Below are 23,172 nucleotides of genomic sequence, written 5' to 3'. Positions count from 1 at the left end.
TTCAAAGGGAAATGGGACTAGATGAAACCCATTGAAAATAAAGGGGGGTCTTTTGCATCATTGAAAATAATTGCACCTCACTTGACATTAAAACTTGATGTATCATGAAATCTACTTGCTTTACTCTTGAAGCAGCAATGTACTTGGGTGGGTATGCAATGTGTAGTGTGCAAGTCCTAAGTTCAATACCCGATTGGGTGGCTTTAGGGGGGGATTTTTGGTTAATGCACAAAGCTCTACCCTCAAAGGGTGGTAGGGTGAGCTCGACCCCTCAAACTCGTAACAAATTGGTTGCATCTCCTTTTTACTCCACTTGCTTTGCATTTATGGTCAAATTCAAAAAGTATTTAGTTTTCAAATCTATGCACATTGTTGTAATGCTTTTCATCTAGCATTCTTGATTGAAGTTCCAATACGGAGTATAAGAAACCTTGACCATAGATATTCAGGTAACATGATTAAGCACTTACAAAGGAACAAAATGATGGTAGGATGCTCAACTTGGATGCTCATAAGTCTTTACTTTTCTTCACATAATTTATTTTCAAGTTCAAAACCAACTTCTATAAAATATGATGATTATTCTTTAAAATTTGCCATCCACCTAATTCCAAACCTCAATATTCATCAGCAGCAGTAAAAGTGTGGCTTTGTATGGTATGGAAAGCCTAGAAATCATGTACAATAGATTTTGAAATGGTTGTCCTACATAAATTACTTTTCATTACCTAGATTGTAATTTTAGACCTTTTTTTTCTACATTATTCTCATTGAAGATTGTCAATCTCCTGGTAAGATATGAATTTGATTATGGGAATGTTTTTTATATGTAAGGTCACAAAGACACTCAAACTATATGCAAGGACAAGAAATGAGTCCAAGAAACCTTGCTTTGAACATTTAGTAAAAGCTTAGAAGGCAAGTTGTGGCCACTGACATGAAAAAGGTACAAAGTTGTTCGTTTTGAACTATCTTCCTTGAATGGTTAACCTTTTGACCATTGTACTTGGGTGATTGTGCAATTTCAAGATTAGATGCATGTGCATACAAAGAATGTTTGTCTTTGGCACTAGTTTAGCCTTAGAGCCTTTTATTCAAATAAACTTTTGACATATTTATTTCAATATTTAAGGGTTGTTCACATAAGGGTACTTAGCGTACCTATAAATATGTTACATGAACAATATCCACCAACCAAACTATTAATGATAGCCATTCTACCTCAGCAACATGTTGTCTTATAAGAAAGTGTGTGTTTTGACATTACAACTAACATATTATAGAACCAATGGTACTCACAATATTTGTGATATTCAACCAACAAGGCTTGTACATTTTCTTAATTACACTTTGCTACATTTCCAAAGGTGGGAAATAACTCCAAAGCCTTCCCTCCATGGTCACAGAGAATGAGAGGTTTTTTGTGACTTACGTTTTTAATATCATTATGATGTATGCTTAGCAATGGCATGCTTGTATTTTATATGTAATCTCATTCTTAGAAGCATTACATTTGCAAAAAGGTAGAATAAATGCATGATATCCATCAAAAGTTAGAATCAATCAAAATCTATTATGAGGTGCATATAATCTTGTAATTTCCAAAACTATGCCTAATTTATGCTTGGACATGGTGAGCTACCCTTAACCCTATAATTTCCAAATTTGTGTCTACTTTGAGCCAAATCTTGTAAAGAGTAATCATTGGAAGGAAAAGAAGTGTGTAATCCAGCATGAGTCTTGTGAAAGCAACCATAACATACAAGCCATGGTACAATACATTGCTTAACCATAAGATATTTTACCTTTGACCTTAGACTAATTATATATAAAATCACAAGCTTATCTAAGTTTCTTTCTGGAATTATACATTTTCATACATCCCACCAATTCTTGCTAAATCATAGTAGTACATATTGTTTGGTAGCCTTGGGTGAATATTGTTTTACATGTAATCCCACATATAAAAGTGTGGCCAAGCACTAGCTAGATTGCTAACTAGTAAGGAAAGTATCTTAGCCATAGCTTTACATTAGGCCTAGTTAACTACAAATATGTACTTTCATTTGAAGAGCACATGCATATAATAACCTCCCTTAGAGAAAGTAGATTGATTACCTAAACATCAACGTTTGTAGCATCAGCACAAGATTGTATGAACACACACTTAAGGCCTACAAATTTTCCTTTATTTGGAATGAGATAATCACCCACTTGAGAGAGGAAGACCTAATAAGTAACCACGAGTTGGAGCTACTTGAAATCCCTAAGCTCTCATGGAATGCAAGTGTGATTCAATGGCATGTTGTCCTACTGGGTCAAATGAAGTGTTGGATGCACTTGGGCTAGCAAAAGATTGGCAAGTTGATGATAAGTCCCTTTGGGCTAAGAGTTGATGTGTTGTGGTGTAGTGCTTTAATAGTGTGAGGCACTTGTTGAGAAGTATTTTGAATCCAAAAAGCAAAGAGCATAAAAGAGTTAAGGATATCTTTAGGAGTTTATGGATGATATGCACCTTGGGGCATTTGTTAGATGTTAAATTGTTTAGTTAATTAATTGCTTAGCTAGTTAATTGTCGGGTGTTTAATGTTTAAAATTAAAGATTTAATTGCTTAAAATAGAGACACCATGATTAGTGTAGGAGAGAGAGAGAGAGAGGTTTATTTATTTCAATCTCTCTTCTCTCTATTCTCTCTCTCTCTCTCTCTCTCTCTACTTATATTGTTTAAATATTTATTTAATCATTTTAATATTTGATGTTTAATGCTCAATATAATTTAGTGTTTACTTTAATGTTTCAATTGTTTAAGTCTTTTTGTGGGCTTTTGTGGAGAACAAAAGAAACTTCTTGATTTACTTTGAGAGAGGGGGAGGGAAGGGAGAGACTATTTGATGTTTGGTGTTTAATGTTTAATGTGAAAAATTTAAAATTAAAGTTGAAGATCATGCTAATACTTGGGATGATGTTACCTACTCTTATATCTACTTCTTCTAATTAATTTGTATCATCGTTACATGTCCTAATTATTACTAATTATGATAAAGAGAGTTTATATGAGTATCCAAAAGAGTCAAACCCACTAGCTCCTATTACTTTTTAGCATATCTTCAAATATAGAAATTGTTCAAGCATATGAAGCCATCCTAGTTATGGTGTATGTCCAAGACATCCTTTTAGATAATTGATATGGCAAAACTTAAAGAAGATAGGGTGTGTTGTCTTTATATGATTTTAGATTGGTCATCAATAATTTGTAGCTTATACTTTTTGCTTTGTGTTGGTGTCCCACCCTTGCTTGGCACACAAGGATACAAGGCTTTTCTTATGCCTAAACTAAGCATGGTATCTCAGTATTGTAGGTCCTAATGGGTTGGCAGTGAAGGGACACCATGATTAGTGTAGTCATGAATCTAACTTAAGTGATTTAAAGCTTGTGCTTTCTACTTTGTGTTAGTGTCTCAGGCTCACTTAGCACACAAAGATATAAGGCTCTCCTTATACCTGAACTAAGCATAGTCACTAAAGGGACACCATGATTAGTGTAGTCATGCATCTAACTTTAGTGGTTTGTAGCTTGTGCTTTCCACTTTGTGTCAGTGTTCCAGACTTTCTTGGCACACGAAGATACAAGGCTTTCCGTATTCTTGCACTAAGCATGGTGTCTAGGTCCCATGTCCTTGTGGCTTGGTACTAAAGAGACACCATGATTAGTTTAGTCATGCATTTGACTTAAGTGGTTTGTAGCTTGTGCTTTTCACTTTGTGTTGGTGTCTCAGGCTTGCTTGGCACACAAGCATACAAGGATATCCTTGTGCCTACACTAAGCATGGTGTTTTTGTTCCACATCCTCATGGGTTGGTGCTAAAGAGATACCATGATTAGGGTGTTTGACTTTAGCAATTTGTAGCTTGTGCTTTCTACTTTGTGTCGGTGTCTTAAGCTTGCTTAGAACACAAAGACATCAAGCTTTCCTTATGCTTGTACCAAGCATGGTGTTTGTGTCCCCCATCTTCATGGCTTAGCACTAAAGGGATGCCATGACAGTAATGCATTAGACAGTGATTTGCAGCTTGTACTTTTTGGTTTTTGAAAATAAAAACAAGACTAGATAGATAGAGTCAATTATTTATATACATATATAATACATATATATTAAATCAAATACAAATTCCTATATCTAAAGAGCATTAAAAATGTTATATCTAAAAAAGGAGATATGCAATAAATTTTTAAGACATTATATAAGTATAAAAAGGGGAGTCATATGACTATTGCACAAGCCGTAGATAGGGGGTTTTCTAAGATGCTTTGCTTGCAAGTGACATGTCTCCTTTACAAAGTGAAAGGTGAGAAGGATCGAAGCTTACACGCGAGCTATGGCGGGAGAGCAAGAGCAAGAAAGAGAGAGAAAAGAAATGGGAACTCCAACAGTCACAATGTGTGACCAGGCCTTCCTTTATTTACTAGTCACTAAAAATGAATGTAAAGAATAAAGTGACGTGACGGGCGCCCGCCACCTGCAGTGTGCAGTGGCGGGTACTGTCAGTGTAGTAATACACGGGGCGTCACAGCGGAGGCGCCTTTACCCCAACAACCTCCCACTTAAAGGTGAATCTGCCCCAGTGAGAGAGAAAAGAAAAGAAAAAGACAGTACAACTGTACATAGGTACAAGGGATGAGGAAAGGAAACATCTCATCCAACGCCCATCAATCTCCTGAGGAAGGCAAAGTGCTCAGTAGTGAGGCTTTTCGTGAGCAGATCTGCAAGATTCTCGTCAGTGGAGATCTTGACAAGGTCAACAGACTTGTCCTCCACGACACCACATATGAAGTGATACCGCACCTCAATGTGTTTCGTCTTTGCATGGAAGACCGGATTCTTAGCCAACTGAATGGCACTCATAGAATCCGAATGCAGTGTAGGTATAGCATCAATCCCAAGGTCAGCAACTAGATGGCCTAGCCATATGGCCTCCTTGCAAGCCTCAGTGGCTGCAACATACTCGGCCTCAGTGGTAGACAAAGCCGTACACTTCTGAACCCTGGACATCCAAGAGACAGCACCTCCAGCATAGGTGAATACATAGCCAGAAGTGGACTTCCTACTATCTGCATGTCCTGCATAATCGGAGTCAGTGTACCCCACGACCCCTGTATCCTGGCTGCCATAGCAAATACACATATCTGTTGTGCCCTTCAGGTACCTAATGATACCCTTCACGGCATCCCAATGTTTCCTACCAGATGTAGCCATATAGCGTGCCACAACACCAACTGCAAAGGCAATATCTGGACGATTGGCTATCATGGCATACATCAAACTGCCCACGGCTGAAGCATAAGGGATCTGGGCCATCTTGGCCCTTTGCTCATCTATCTGCGGACAATCGACCTGTGATACCTTCACATAAGAAGGCAATGGATAGCCAATAGACTTTACGTCCTACATGCGGAAGCGCTCAAGGACTTTATGAATATACTCCCTCTGTGACAAGTAGAGGAGTCCCTAATGCCTGTCACGTCTAATGCGCATACCAAGTATGTGAGAGGCCTGTCCCAAATCCTTCATCTCAAAGCTCTTCTTCAGCTGATATTTAAGAGCATCTAGCTCATCATGAGCTTTCCCTGCTATCAGCATATCATCCACATAGAGTACCAAAATAAGCAATGAACCATCACGGGCTTTCTTCTTGTAAAGACACGGATCCATAGCACTCCTGCTGTAGCCCTGTGACTGCATAAAGGCATCAAACTTATGATACCATTCCCTAGGTGCCTGCTTCAAGCCATAAAGACTTTTCTTCAACTTGCACACTAGGTGCTCCCTGCCAGGTTCTGCAAAGCCCTTAGGCTGCTCCATATAGATCTCATCATGCAAGTCCCCATGTAAGAAAGCCGTCTTGACATCCATCTGATATAGATCTAAGTCAAGCTGAGCAACCAAAGCCAAGACCAAGCGCAGGGTGGTCATCTTAACCACAGGAGAAAAGATCTCATCAAAGTCTACACCATGCTCCTGCTTAAAACCCTTTGCTACCAATCTAGCCTTGTATGCCGGCTTGGGGTGTCCAAGGGTACTTTTCAACTTGTACACCCACTTGCATGGCAAAGCCTTCTTGCCCTTAGGCAAGGCAACCAAATCCCAAGTCTCATTTTTATGCAAGGAGTCAATCTCAAACTGCATAGCCCTCTCCCAGGAGTGACTATCACCCCTGCGCTGTCAAGATTGTGGGAGAGGAGGAAGGAGTCTCACTTGTAGCTTTCTTGCTTGCACAATGGGGGAATACACACAAGGGTGGAGGCTGAAAACTGTTTTCCTCTTCTTAGTTGTGTAAGCCAAAAAGAACTCACATATAAAGAAATAGAAGAACCCTATATATGGGTCTCAAACCAAACTCAACTAACTAAGGTGGCATACTAACTGAGCCACGAACTAGAGTAGATAAGGATAGCTATCATGTAGCTATTATTCATGGACGGTGTACCAACCACATCTGCAACTGACAAGTCGATGACATAAATACACAACGGTCACCCTGGCGTATCACGAGTGGAGCTCGATATCTCAACACTCCCCCTCGAGCTCAATCCCAATTCCTGCACACCAAGTAGGTCTCTGAACTTGCGCAGCTTCTCTGCGCCCAATGCCTTCGTGAATATGTCAGCTACCTGATCCTCTGTGCTGACATAAACTAGATCAATAAGACCTAGTAAAACCCTCTCCCGCACATAGTGATAATGCACCTCAATGTGCTTTGTTCTAGCATGATAGACTGGGTTATTTGCCAAGTGTATACTACTCATGTTGTCACAATAAATGACAACTGGCCCATCTGTAGGCTGATGCACATCATAAAGTAGCTTATGCAACCAAGCTACCTCACATGCAGCCATTGCTGCACCCCTGTACTCAGCCTCTGTGCTAGACAAGGCAACTGTAGGCTGTTTCTTGCTGCTCCAAGTGACTGGAGCACTCCCAAAAGAGAACACATATCCACTGGTAGATCGTCTATCAGAAATGCTACCAGCCCAATCAGCATCAGTGTATCCATGCAACTGTATCTGAACCCCAGACTCATAAAATAGTCCATACTGCAATGTGTACTTCACATACCTGAGTATGCGTCTAGCCGCATCCAAATGCGGTTTCCTTGGAGCCTGCATAAACTGACTTGCATAGCTCAAATCTGGCCTGGTAATAGTCATATAAATCAAACTTCCTACTATGCGTCTGTACATAGTAGGGTCTTCCAGAAGCTCACCTGCATCTGCGCTCAACTTCACATTCTGCTCCAAAAGAACTGAAATAGGCTTACAGCCTGTCATCCCATATTTGGACAGCATGTCCAATCCATACTGCCTCTGCAAGAGCTGTATCCCACTTGGTGATCTAATCACCTCAATGCCCAAGAAATAACGCAGCTCTCCCAAATCCTTCATCTCAAACTTCTGCTTCAATAGCATTTTCACATGAAGGATATCTTCATCACTGTCACCTGTCATAATCAAATCATCAACATAAATGACAAGTAGCATAATACATTTCTCTGTTTTTCTCACATAAAGTGAGAAATCTGCCTTGGAAATCTGAAAGCCAATAGTGACAAGATACTCTCCTATCTTGTCAGACCATGCTCTAGGTGCTTGCTTCAAGCCATACAAGGCTTTCTTCAACCTGCAAACAAACTCAGGATGAACAGCATGCACATAACCTGGTGGCTGCTCCATATAGACCTCTTCTTGCAAATCACCATGCAAGAAGGCATTCTTTACATCCATCTGATGTAAAGACCATCCCTTTGATGCAGCCATAGCAATGACTGCTCTTACGGTTGCCATCCTTGCAACCGGACTGAATGTTTCTTCATAGTCAATGCCATATGTTTGTGCATACCCCTTGACTACTAATCTTGCCTTGTATCTGTTCACAGAACCATCTGCATTATGCTTCACCTTCTAAACCCACTTACAGCCAATTGTATTCTTACCTTTAGGCAAAGGTACCAATTCCCATGTGGCATTTGCTTCCAAGGCATCCATGGCTTTCTCCCATTTTTCTTTTCCCATGGCTTGCTCAAAAGAAGTGGGTTCTGGTTTCTGTATCACTTTGACCATATATGCATAGTGAATGGCTGTAAATCCATCATATTTCAGCCTATCCACAGGATACCTAGCTCTCGTAGACCTGCGCAAAATAGGTTCACTCCCAGGTGCTCTCAAAACATCCATGGTCTTTCTTACTCCAAGTGTAACAATAGAAGGAATACCCAACTCATCATCAATGCTCTGTTCTGAGCCACTGGATTCACCATCCACATAAGAGTGACCTGCATTCACATCAAACATGGGCTGATCAACCTTCTCTTTTCCTTTTCGTGATACCTTCATACCACTATCTGCATTGCTTTGAGAATATTCTCCTGATCTCAATCTGCCTGTCCATGGCGAAGACTTCTCCTATCTGCATTGCTTTGAGAATATTCTCCTGATCTCAATCTGCCTATCTGCATTGCTTTGAGAATATTCTCCTGTACTATGCTGCGATCAGAGGACTTCTCCTGCACTTTCTCTTTCCCCTTATCCTTGCGCTTCTCATTGCGCAACTCATGACACTGTGGTCTCATATGGCCCTTTTTTCCACAATGATGACAAGTGACATTAGTGTTGCGCCCACACGACTTACTACGCGACTTTCCACGAGATTTAGACCGACCCTTCTAAGAGTCACGGCCACGGCCATTCCCATGTTTATTCCTATCATTCCTGCCTCTAACTGTCAAAGCATGTGAAATACGAGAGGCATCCAAGTTTTTGCGATTAACCTCTTCCTGCAAAAACTCTCAACATCATTCAGTTTCAGAGTAGCACTAGAGGCACATAGGGCAGTGCAGAATACATCCCATGACTCCTTCAGAGTCCCAAGCAAGAAAAGAGGAGCGACTTCCTCTCCAAAGGTGATATCCTGCAAAGTCAGGTTCTTCAGTATAGCATGGAACTGGCTCAAGTGAGCAGACATAGTCGCATTATCCTTCATGCGCAGATCCATAAGCTGCTTCAACCAGGACATCTGACTCGCCGGACTTTTCTTATCATAAAGATTCTTGATCTTATTCCATAGATCCCATGCACTCTGTGCTTCCTCAAATACATTATAATGTACATGTTCAGTGAGAGACAATACAATCGTGGACTTGCATAGCTCATCAAGTTCAAGACAGTCGTCATTGTCCATAGTTTCAGGCTGCTCCCCATCAACCGAAGTGGCTTAATCTGAGATTTCTGCACCAAGACCTGCCCAATTTGACTCTTTCAATAAGAGTAGTTGGTACCATCCAACTTTGTGATGTTAAATATGGCATTATCAGTCGAAGAGGACGCCATAATGCAGGCTGGAAATGCACAGACAATGTAAAACTGCTGGCTGTTGTACTGCAGAAAATGCCCAAAATCCACTGAAATGAGCTCCAAATGGCAAGAAAAGTGTGCCAAAAGATGCTGCCCACTTAGTACTAGGTGTTGTACACCAAATCAGGATATTACAGCATAAAAAATACTGCTCAGTCCACCAATAAATGCTTGTTGTAATAAATTTTAGAATTGCAATAATGAGAGCAAACTGTCCCAAAACTGGATCTAATGTCAACTAAACAATGCTAGGTCCAAAGTCGGCATAAAGAGGACAAAGCAAAGCCAAATGACAGTGAAAATACATGAGCATAACACCGAGAGATGTCAAATAGCATCTGCTAGTAAGAGGCACACCCCTAGACAATCTAGGCAAAATGTAGAACCAACTGCCAAAACCTGACACAAATAGGTGTCTGCTCAAAAGAAAGCGGATCCAAAATTGAGACTCAGCTCATAAGCATCCTGTGAACCAAGACATATACTCAATGCAACATCCAATTGTCGGAGTATAATCCCAAAGTCTCAATACATCTATAACTGCTCAATGACATAGACTGCTCCAATAGCATGTAATCCCTGCTCAAGGTCAAGTAAGCATGCAAGATGCTCCCACAGGCACAAAAGGCGTACAATCGAGTTAAGGGCTCAAGCAACCCAAGACAAAGTACCAGTAACAAGTGACCAAGTCAATGCGTCATACGCTTCCCAAGAGCATGACATACATGAAGCAACTGATGTAGCAATCACTAAGCAAGACATAATCCCAATGGCAAGATCTTTGTCAAGTCAATACATCCAGTAGCAAGCCAAAGTCAATATCCCTGTGAGTCGGAAGTGCTCAAAACATCCAAATCGGAGCTTCAAAATATCTGTCAAGCATGGACGAACTAAGAGGCATCAACCACGGACCAAAGCATGTAATGCATAGAGCTTATCCGTCAAGTACAGACAATAGGCATAAGCGGCCCAAATGCCAATCAAGTCGACCAAACTGCCAATGACAAACCAATAACAACGGAGAAAATGGGATGCTCAAAAGCATTCCGGAATCACAATCATGAGTTCGAAGTCGATCCCCAAAGTGTAATACATCATGACATAATCCATAGCATACATCCGGTATCGATAGAGAAGCAATACATGTGACAAATGAGCTTCAGCCCGCTCATGTACAGCAGCTCTAAACAGTCCAAAACTGTCAATTTCTAGCCCAAAAACAATGCCAAATCATGGGCAAATCGAAATCATACATTCCCAAGACATTAGGCATCATGTAGACCGCATACGGGCATCAAACAAGGTAACCGGAGTAGAGTATAAGCATCAAATGCCAATGCCAATGGTGCTTCCCTGTTTTTAGCCTATTATGACAGTTTATGACAGTCCCAAATCTGAAGAAATCAGCCCCGAATGATCAAGACCAATGCCCAAAGCTTGAATGACATCAAACATGAAGTCTAATAGCCCTCTTGATCAAGGTAGAGAGCAAGAAGCAATGGCCAAGTGTGGAGCTGAAGTAGACGAGTGCTAACAGCCTAGAAAAAATGGCGCAATCTGCCTGTTGGTGCTGAACTTGCTACTGCTCCACATGGGCTGAAAGGGGGTAATGGGGGGCTCAAGAAGGGCCTATCAAAGGCCTATGACAAGCCTCTTTGAGCCTTGATAATAAGTGTAAGGCACAATATGAGGGGAATAAGCTTCAAGGGTTTGAAGCCATGGCTGCCCTTGCTGTTTGCAACCTGTAGACTGAAATAAAACCCTGAAAGAATGATCAAATACCTCAGTACCAATGCCTTGAAGGTCCCTCAATAGGCCGAGAAGGTGCTCGGGAAGCCGGGGAGTGACGGGAGCTCGGGGAGATCGGATATGGCTACCGGGATGGAGATCCAATGCGTGAAGGGAGTCGATACGAAGGTAGAGAAGCACCAAGTTGAGCTCGAGCAAGAGGAAGCCAAGCTCTGATACCAGTTGAAAGGTGAGAAGGATCGAAGCTTGCACGCGAGCTATGGCGGGAGAGCAAGAGCAAGGAAGAGAGAGACAAGAAATGGGAACTCCAACAGTCACAATGTGTGATCGGGCCTTCCTTTATTTACTAGTCACGAAAAATGAATGTAAAGAATAAAGTGACGTGACGGGCGCCCGCCACCTGCAGTGTGCAGTGGCGGGTACTGTCAGTGTAGTAATACACGGGGCGGCACAGCGGAGGCACCTTTACCCAAGCACAAAGAGTGAACTCCCTAGGGTGTTGACCCATGTGAACTTCACCACACACGAGGGTCACCACCATGTGATATGAGGGCCCTTCACAATTTAAGAAGCCCCTGCTCACTTGGTGGTGACCCATGTGGGCTTCGTTGCACACAAGGATCACCATCAAGTGATACAAGGGCCCCCTACAACTAGGAGGGCCCTTCATCACCTAATGGTGACCCATGATTCAATGCACACAAGGTTTACCACCGAGCGATACAAGGATCCCCCACAACTGGAAGGGTCCTCTCTCACTTGGGGCTGATCTATATTGGCTTCACTGTACATGAGGATAACCATCAAGTGATACCAGGTCCTCTATAACTAGGAGACCCTTCCTCATTGGTGGTGTCCTCTTTAAAAAATTACATGTCCCTTTAATGAGCATTTAGATGTATGAAGTTTCTATTTAGTTTGGTTAGAAATAGCAGGAAGTTAGAAATAGCCACACTTGCTATGTTGTCAGATGGCACATCACGTGAAGAGCTAGCATCCATCGGCAACTAGATTAGAGATCCTTGATCTACTATGCCTCTACCATGACAATGAGAGTGCATGGGTGAACTAGGAGCTAATCAAGAGTAGATACTAGAGAGACCAAGAGAGCTGGCATGATTGAAGTAGATTGAGAGAGCATGAGTGTAGTAGGAGAGGGTGTCTTGCCAAAGTTTTGAATCCTCAACCCTTTTTAAGCGATCCTTGGACCTAGTGCAAGGTATACTTGTACGATCAATGGTCCCTCTAAGAGTTAATGTGATTATCCCTTTTTGTTACATTACTAGTCCCAATGTCCCTTTTTGAACTATTTGGTATCTCAAAATAATGAAAGGGATACCTTTCTAAGATTGTGCGCGCGCGCGCGCGCGCGCGCGCGTGTGTGTGTGTGTGTGTGTGTGTGTGTGTGTGTGTGTGTGTGTGTGTGTGGTTTTTTTCGGGGGGAGACTTGGGGATTATTAATTTGCAATACTTTTTATTACATTTTGTCGATCCACGTACTCTTTTCCTCCCACCACATTACCATATTGGCAGTGGCAGCCACTCTCAATTGTATCCTGGAAGCTCTTGGATGTTTAAAAATACTTTTATCTTTTGGAAATGTTGCCAATAATGCAAAACTACTCGGTACTCAATCCCCACACCCTCAACCCATTGATGCAAAGAGACTCAGTGTTCGATAGTCCACCACCCCCAAAACTAGTGAATACATAAGCTCTTCCATTAACCTAGACTTTGCATGCATTTGGTAGCTTTCCTACTCTCATATTCTAACTTTCACCCATTGTTGAGCCTTCATGCCCTCCATTGCAACCACCAGCATTGCTGACAATGAAAGTCCTCAGACTTGAAGCTAGTTTTGGAGGAAGTGTGTTACAAAACTATGTGCATTTGAAGTTAATATTTTTACATGCAAGTATGTTAGCTTATTGACATGAAAATGTTAATATTTATTAATGTTAATCTATTTGATTAGGTCAATGATGTACATGATAGTAGTTAGCATCCTATGACTTAGCTGGTGATTACAATTAGAGATGAAGTAGGTACCTTAGTTCTTAATATATCCTTTCTTGGGAAGAAAGAAAGAGCAAAGAAAATTGTGTACATAGCTTGTAGACAATAGAAATTTAAAAAATGGTTGTTTCTTACTTATTCAACATCAAATTTTGTTGCTTTAAGAGCAACTTTTGGGGGTTTTGATAGTCTAGATGCAATGGTAGTGTTAAACATCATGATTCAATATGCAATATTTTTTTTATCAACTACAACAACGATCTAGAATGATGTTAGCTTTTCATTTATTTCATGTCTCCTTTGCATATAAACATGACGTATGGCTATATAAGTATATAATATCAAGATCCCATTACTGAAATGGCAAACCTCTACTCCTATAATGCATTTTTATTTGTTTGTCCTAAATTTCTTAACTTCTTTTGTGTTTTATCAGTTGTACATTAAAGTTTTGAGATGTTGGGTTCACATGGTGTCCCACTTTACAATTGTAGCAAGGCTTATGGTCATGGGCTTTACAATGATCTCTCCTATGTGTGAAGTATTGCTATATTCAATCTCTTTTCTCTAATGTGATCTTTCTCTACAATATAAATTGCTTTAGAATGGTTCATATCATCATATTTGTGGAGGCCAAAAATCCCCAAAGCTAGTCATCAATGAGATGACAATATAATTAGTTTCACCCTCTTGTCCTTCTTCACATCTCACACTCTATTTGACCATGTCATATTTAAGTAAAATTTCTTAAGCTTGAACTCTTAATAGAAAATATTTTCATTATTATGTGATTTACACATTTTGATTTGGGTAGCCCATGCACAAACTATAAGTAGTCATTTTGTTGTTGCTTACCAACCTTAAATCTTAGAAGATACTATCTTCTAGAAATATGTCTTGTATTTGTGAAAAATTTGGCTTTGTTAAAACAAAAAAAAAAATTGCAACTATACTCTATCAAATTATTTGTAAATTTTAATTTACATTAAGCAGAGGTTAGTCTTTGAGTGCAAATTTGTAGCTCTATGCAAAAGTTTGATTCATGGTAAAGTCTAGGCACTGTTTTACCTTATTTAATCTTATCTTTGAGGTTTTTGAAAGAATAAGTAGTGTAGAGAAGTAAATGATCTAAAGTCTTATTGGGTCCACCTTTTGGGAAGTATTGATGACCAAGGAGATATTTTAGTCCTAAGAAGACCCCTAACTCATATCTCACAATAATGAGTAGCACAAAGCATTGTAAGGAGAGGCAAGGGTTGGTTGGTGATGTAGATGTGGTTTAGTTGATGCGAAGGGTGTTTGTTCATTGAATTGAGGGGTTGTAGCTTTGGCTTGCTAGTTGGTTGAGAGAGAAACAATGAAACAAGCCATGACATGGGAGCTAAGGGGCTTTGCTAAGGAAGCTATCATTGCTACTATTGATAGTAACGTTGGTATACTTGACTTAGTTTCTACATCAATGAAAGGAAGGAGTTGAGATGTTGAAAAGGAGGATTAGTTTCAAGAAAAAGGATGAGAAACTTGCTAATGCAAATAAAATTGAAGGGTTGACTTCTACCAAAGTTGTGACACCTATAACAAAAACCTCACACACAATCATTTCTTAGGGTACCACTAGTCTTCTTGTACACATTGCATGTGTTGTTGGATTGGGAGATGGGGCTAATGCTAGGCAAGGTTTAGTTTGCATGTTTGTTCCTTTTGCACTAGGTTAGGTGAATGGAATTGTATGGAAAGAGAGATTAAGAGGATCAAGGATCTAGCTAGCATCTTGCTAACATTAAGTATGAAAGGCTTCGTAGGTATGTCCTCCACTACATGTGCCTTTACTATGTGTGGGGTACTTGAGAAAGGGGGCTAGGAGGTTAGAGATGTAGCTAATTGATCTAGGTGATGTCAAGCATTACTAACTTGAAGGCCCCAGATGCGACATAGCAAATGTGTATGCTTCTTTTTCTTCTTCTTCTTCTTCATTAAAAAAACATGTTTCTCTTTTCTTTTTCTCTCTCTTTCTCTTATTGTTTAAATGAAGTAGTGTACAACATCATCGCATCAAGCATTAACATTGTTATAAGGGATTTGAAGTACATGGGTTAAGAGACAATATGCATTTGGCTTATATAAGAAGAAGAAACATGATAGTGATATTGACCAGGGCAACCCAAAGGGCAATCACATTGATTAATACTTGGTTTAGAAATCTTGACAATGATGATGATGTATGTGGAAGAACCATGCAAACCACATGAATAATATTGTTCGGTGCATGTTTGAGGTTATTTTTATTGGAGTAACAAGTGGTATCTTTAACTGTAGTCAATGAAGGATAAGTGCCCATATGTGCTTGTTTCCTAGCTTTCCTCTTTACAAGAGTGTTAGTAGGACAATATCAAATTTGCATGATGATGATGCCTTTAAGTTGTTGAACATTTTACACTTTCATTGACCTTTTGTGACAAACTTTTTCTATGATTGTGTAATATGGACAGTAGATATACATTATCGGGTTCTAAATTTCACCCTTTCATCAATCAAATCCTAACAAGCCTATTATCCTAGGGAGTCCACCTTATAGAACATGTAAGATACCATGTGAGTTCAAAGGAAAGGGTATGCTATTTAGTAAAATTTACAGGATTATATTTACAAAAGGATGTTTTTAATTATAATTTGAAAAAAACCGATAAGTTTAGTAAAGTAAAAAGGGTCATTGTATGGCCTTATAGCATGTAAAGAAATGGCATTTCTTAATACCCTTTGAATGCATGTTATATAGATATTTTTTTATAGATGCACCCCCCAGCCTATTGTTAGTTGGTTCCACTTACATTTGTCAGCCTCTTGTGACCTATTCTACTAATACTACACCAATGCTCATTGAACAAGAGCATTGCACTAGGAAGGCATTGCCTATATAAGAGATGCAGATATCTCAATATATGTTTGAATTCATTGGCTAGTGTCCATTTGGCTTTGTTGGACCTTCTCATGCAATTTATGATTTTAAATTTCACCTTAGGAAGCCCTTTTTTTAGCAAGGGTTATTGGCTTAATTTAATGGAACTAGTCCCTTCAACCTTACTGAAGTGAAAACCTATAGAGCTTGGGTGTTGTTCATGCTCAAACTTCTCATTTTCCTTCATAGATCTTGCCATCTATGCTCCTCAAAGAACTCTTTAAGTTTAGGCTCAATCAAATGGAGTAATTTGGCTTCTTAAGGAAGTAAGGAACTAAGAACTAAGGTCATTCTATCTTCAATCAATATTTCCCAACCTCTTCTCCTTGTTCATGCTAGTGCTTTAGCATTTGGCTATCTTGCACTATGAGGCTTGGGATTAAGTGCATATGTTAAACCTAGATGTTAATTGGTTGCAGCCTTTAGAGTGTCCTTAGAGGGCTTAGGCTTAGTGTCAAACTCAACATTCAATATGGGGGTCACTAGAATCTTTCGATTGCACATTGGACATGGCTATGTCATCTCCGTTGTTATTAAGGCTAGAACCCTTTGCATACATAATCCCACCATGTTTCTTTATCCTAATGGAATTATAATTTATTCATTGTTATTATGTCAACCATGTTGAGCATTGGTTTCTTGGCTTGGTAAGATTGCACATTCTCCACCCTGAACGTAAGTGATTACTTGCTCTTGTGCACAACCATTGCCTTGGAGGAGTCCTTGCAAACTACATTTGGCCTCACCCCTAATCATTACAAGGCTTTTGTTGAAATTTGAGTGGTGGAACTTGTTTGCCTTTTTTCTATGTGTTACAGTTGGAGTGGGAGTGGGAGGCCTAGATACATTTGGCTTAGACTTGAGCAACCAGATGGTGCGATTCTCTTTGTAGCATGTAGGCACTCAACATTTCCTTTCAGTCCATTTCCTATGGCACCTTCATCCTTTGTTCAACTTCTTTCTTGGCTTTACTTGTTCTTCTTCCACACCTTGTAGTGAGATTTGGCCATTTTAGACTTCAGTTAACCTTGCACCTAAATGTGAGCCAACTAATGAATTCGAGGTTCTTCACTTAAGCCTTCTATAATGATGTGACCAACTCTCTATTCTTATAGTTGGTTATCTTGTCCATGGATCCTAACTCTATTGATTTTTTCTACCCCTCAATTTCCACCATTAGGATTTTATGGTCACCCAATAGTGAGTAGGGTTAGCTCTCATATGGTTAGTTTGCAACATTAGTAGACATAAGATCCAATCATACTTGGTCCATAGATCACAAGGCAATATGTTAAGGTTTGAGCATTCATTTATTTGTGCATTTGGTGGGAAATAACTTTTGGGAACCTAGGTAGCATTATTTAGTCAAATGATGGTTTGTGTACAAATAATACATCATTGTTCCATGTTTTAATGAATAATGACCATATATTTGTATAAATGACTTTTTGATCGAATAAATTTTGACCTAAAACCTTTCAATCAGGATGTGTGTGTTTTTCTTTGAAAGAATTTGAATTTTTGATTTGCAGATTACCACCTCCTATCTCCCCTATTATTAGCTCTCCTACTTTCAACTCATCAGTTATTTTTGGCTCCTACATGAGAGGTAATTGTTATAATAATTATTTTCTTATGTTCTCATAATTCTTAATATTTTATTATGAGAAGTTCTATTGTATTAGAGGCTAGTTCACACACACACAATACAAGTAGTATTGTTTACTCATTATTATTGGTGGTGCTCAAGATTTACACTTATGCGCTCTAATAGTACATCTAAATAATAGAACTTTGTTCTCCAAGTGTTGAGACTTGTCTTACACTCCAGACACAAAAACAAAAATGTGGTGCGTATACTTGTGTTGTGTTGGAGGCTAGTACTCACATTCACAATACAAGCTTAAGACTCTACTTTGTTCTTACTAGCGGATACATTCAAGGCTCTCTTCTTGTGTATTGAGGTTTTCTTCTCACTCCAAAATGGAAGTACACAAATATTAGAATAATCTACTTGTGTTGTGTTGGAGGCTAGTACTCACATTCACAATACAAGCTTAAGACTCTACTTAGTTCTTACTAGCGAATACATTCAAGGCTCTCTTCTTGTGTATATTGAGGTTTTCCTCTCACTCCAAAATGGAAGTACACAAACATTAGAATAATCTAGCTATGCGTGCATTAGAGCCTTGCCTCACATTTTGGAGACGTAATTATGTTTTATGGTTGCATTTATTAGTTGTGCAATGACTAACCCAACAACATCGATAATAGATCTTCAATCCCCAAATAGAATTCATGCATTAGGCAACAATTAAATGGTTGCTCATGATTGTGGTAGCTCATAGTGAATGAGTGCTACTGATTTTGAGCACTAAAGTTGTAATAGTGAGAAACTAGTAGGAGATTGACAGCATGACAATAGCCATTGATGATAAAAGAATGATTTTGCAAGTGCAAGCTGTTCATTCTAGTTTAGATCAAGAATAGTAGGGATAGCCATACATTGCGAGAGAACGGTCTCCAAAGATCCATAGCTATTCATTCTAGCTTAGGTCAAGGAATTGTAGGAAAGCCATATCTTGTGAGAGAAAGGCCACTAAAGATCCATAGCTTTCAATGCTTTAAGGTATCATGTTAAAATACTGAAAGGGAGAAATGGAGAAGACGTGCAATGAGTACACAACGTAGTAGATTCAACACAAATCCAAAAAAAAGTGAGTATTATTCATGAGAATTAGCTACCTTTATAAAGGCTTACAAATGGTGGCTTAAGATTGTGGTTCAGATTAATGGTTTTGTTAGGTACCTTTTAGAGGTAGTGGTTTCAGTAGGCTAGTAGGTGGAAAAGGTGAATACCTATGATGCACTGGGTGTGAGGAGATGCTCCCTTTATTGATGGACACAAAGCATAAGATAAAACATACATATTCCAAAAGGGTGTGCTTCTACATATCATGTGTTTGTATTTTAACACCCTTGACACTTATCAAAAATAGCATGAAGTTGATTCTCATTGCAATTATAACATGTGTTTGTAATGTAACACCCTTGTCACTTATCAAAAATAGCATGAAGTTGATTCTCACGGCAATTATAAAGGTATGGACAAACGCCTTCACTAATACATCTTCTCTTCATCTTGGAATGGTAAACTCATCACTTGCCATTCCTATAAAGGTCAAAATGAAACTTAATAAGATTCAACAACAAGCTACATATCCATAAAATTTTTGACATACTCAAAATGTACATTATAACTTTAATACCTATGGAAATGCATGTATAACCACTCATAGAGTAAGCTACATGAGTAAGTATAAGACTCAAATTAGATAAAAATAGTGAGGATTTCCAAAAAGTTGTATATTTGTAGTATAAGCCTTTAACAGTTGTTCACTATTGTTCCTATGAATCAAATGAAGACCATGACTATAATGAGCTTTTGATTAAGAAGTAGCAACTAATATAATTAAATATAATTATTTTGTGTAAATAAGGTTTTTACACCTTTTATTTTAATTTTTTACTATTTGCACACACTTCTTCTAAAGCCTTGAACTAGGAAATTAAATGAAAGTACCCTTTAAATTAAAATCCCAATGACAATGATTTTTAAGGGTATTATGGTAGAAAGTGGAATGTTTAAGGGGGAAAATAGTGGGGGAGGTTTAAACAAGAAGGTATTTGCCAAGTGCTTAGGGCTTGGGAGATAGCATGGATGACTTGAGTTTAAACCCCATTTGTAATACTTTCAAGTGTTATACTACATCCTCTTTTAGTCCCCCCTTCATGCAATATTGGCACAAGTTGAAGGCAACTTGGAGCCTTTGATATTGAAGCTTGGTAGGCTAATGCCAAGGGCAATGCCTTGGCCACTACCTTAGGGTCTATTATGGCGGTAGCTAGACCAAGTGGGCAATTTTGCAAGTCATCACCAACACCTCCTTATGTACTTGATGGTTCTTTCCTCATGGCATTCTAGTGACCCTTCTTTTTCATGTGATATGATTCCTCTCTTGGGGCTCTTCCACCATTCATGTCCCAATATAAGTATTCTTTATTAATGACTCTCAAATAAAGTAATCAAGTGTCTTGGCTAGCATGATGTGATGTTGGTCCATTATCCAATCTATGACTCCTTTATGTAATGTCATAGTTCCATGCTCTCATTGTGTGTGAGTGCTCCTATGTGATACAACTCTTCTCTACAAAGTGATTGTTTTTGTGGCCACATATGAGTATCCCAATGTGATGTGCCTATTTTTATGTGAAAATATGACCATTATTCATTCTCCATTACACATAAACTTAGTATCTTCCAAAGTGGATAGATACTTTGACTTTTAGGTGACTTTACATATAGCCTCACTTTATTTTATACAAGCATAAGATATAAACTTAGCCTATGCCATATTTCTTAACACTCCCCCTCAAGATCAGAATGATCTTGCAAACATAATATGCCAAGTGCACTTCTAAAGTACTCAAACTTATCTTTACCTAATGCTTTGGTAAAGATGTTCATGACTTGGTCATTGGTTTAAGTCAATCTCTCCATCCATGACTTTCTCTCTAATGAAATGATAGTGCACTTCAATGTGTTTTGTTCTTGTATGATAGATTGGGTTCTTTACAATCATAATGCTATTGATGTGATCACAATACATGATAATCTGAGCATCTATCTCAATCCCTATGCCACATAGAAGTAGTCTCGACCATGTTCACTCACAAGCTGCCAATGCTATTCCTCTATACTCTACTTTAGTTCTTGTTGACAAAGCTATTGGAGGTTATTTCTTACTACTCTAACTCACCATGGTTGAACCAAATGAAAAACATATCCACTCATAGATCTCCTATCCCTGATATTTCATGTCTAGTCTACATCTATGTATCCAAATAAGGTAGGCTTGATTCCTTTCTCATAGAACAAGCCACAACTCACTATCTTCTTCACATACCTCAACACTCTTCTTATTGCATCCAAGTGTGATTTGCATGGCCTTTTCAAATTTGATCTTGTTATGGTCAAGTAGATTAAGCTACTAACCATCATCATGAACATGGTAATATCTTCAAGATAATGCTCATTATCAACCATCTTTATGTTTTGGTCCAATGGTTTGTCAACTAGCCTACGTACCAACATTTCCAGGGAGTATTGCCTTTGTACCAACCAAATTCTATGTGGTGTGTCAATTACTTCAATGCCTAGAAAATACCTCAACAATTCGGGATCTTTGATGTGAGACTCCTTATGTGATGAGGTCATTAACATAAATAAGAACAACCATCATTCCATTCTCCGTATATCAACCATAAAGTGAGTAGTCAGCCATGCTTTGCTAAATTCCCATGCTACATAAAGACCTCATAAAGACCTATTGATCCTTTCACACTAAGCTCCAGGTGCTTGTTTTAGCCTCTTCAGAAATGGGAGTCTAGAACGCTTACCAAACTAACATGTCTCATATAGATGCTCATAGTTTACATAGACAAAGTGCAAAAGACCACAAGCAACCTATCTAGACTACATTTGTTTCAACCTTTGCAATTTTACATGCTCAATTCTTCTATGCCACAACTCAACATCTTGTTTTGTCCATGTCTAGCTTCCACATACATAGAGCTTTGTGTGATAGAAGTACCTGCATCTAATGCAAACAACTTGCCTTTCTTTTGTCCATGTGCAATTGACCTACTAGGTTTGTCATTTCTAAATTCCTCAATGAAGCAAACATATTTATGAGACCTTACTGATTAGCCTTTGTCCAATAATAACAAATTCTTAGTAACCGTAGGCACATACAATATATCTTTAAGATTATTCTCTATTCCAATGGAATATTGCCAATGCGATAATTTTATGCAATGTATCATCTCTCATTAGAAACATATTCCTCAATTTGCATTTTTTGCTTCTTATTAGACCATTTTGCATGATGTGTCATATGATTTCATAGCTCCTAAATCCAAAAACCAATTATCCTCTCTAGGGGATGTGCCATGCTACCAAGTATATCCTCCATTGCAAAAAGATGGCCTCTAGGTGATGAATCACCTCTAGAGACATAATTTGTGCCTCCATAACCACCTACATAATGACCATACTGAGTCGGCTCTAGACATAGCATTTTGCTTATGATAGCATTCTTTCTCAAATTAGCCAAATTCTCAAATTAGACAAATTATCAATAATGGCATGCACTATCTTTATGAGGACTAGACCAACCTTTATCTCTAGAAAAGGAATCCCCCCCGCCTCTAGGTCTCGGGGTGTCCACCTATAAGAAATCATCTATATAATGTGTGTTCAAAGGATGTTAAGAAATACCCTTTCTTTACATGTTATAAGGCCTTAAAAATGCCCCATTTTACTTATTAAAATTACGATTTTTTAAAATGGTAATTAAGAAACCCCTTTTGTAAATATAATCTTATAAATTTTACTAAATATAATACCCTTTCTTTTGAACTCACTTGGTATCTTACATGTTCTATAAGGTGGACCCCCAAGGCTCTAGGTATAAAGTCTCCATTCTAGAATTTTTTCGATTAAAAATTCCCTCTAAAATGGCAGCATAGGGTTACATAGAAATCACCTTTTTTCCTTTCAAAATAGCTAGTTCAAGTATTTTTGCAATGTGAATGCAGTTTCACTTTAATCCAATTCATACCCTTCCAATGTGAAAGTAGCCCTCAAAAGATCTAGTTTAGTAGAAGGCCTGTGTGAACACAAATCAAAGGTTGAACTAGCTGATTTGTGCTAGTGTGAATGGACCTTTATTATACAAAGGTTTTAGGGTACTTAAAGAGAGCTTTAAAATAGATTAATTGAGATATGCTTGCACCATTTGGCCATCAAAAAATTCGTGTTTGACCCCTGACATGTTGTGATGGCCATCCTCAAATGCGATGAGGACATACTCGAGTCCTTGACAAGATGTAGAGCTTAGATATCTCCAATAGCACACATAAACTAATCTACTTACCCTCTCTGTTCACCGATAACAAAGCCCATGTTTCTTTCTCTTAGCAT

This window comes from Lygodium microphyllum, chromosome 15 (assembly GCF_053477565.2).
Source record: "Lygodium microphyllum isolate KBCC chromosome 15, Lygodium_microphyllum_v1.1.10, whole genome shotgun sequence".
Lineage (NCBI taxonomy): Eukaryota > Viridiplantae > Streptophyta > Polypodiopsida > Schizaeales > Lygodiaceae > Lygodium > Lygodium microphyllum.
The sequence above is the reverse complement of the archived record's forward strand: the minus strand, read 5'-3'. Positions refer to the sequence as shown.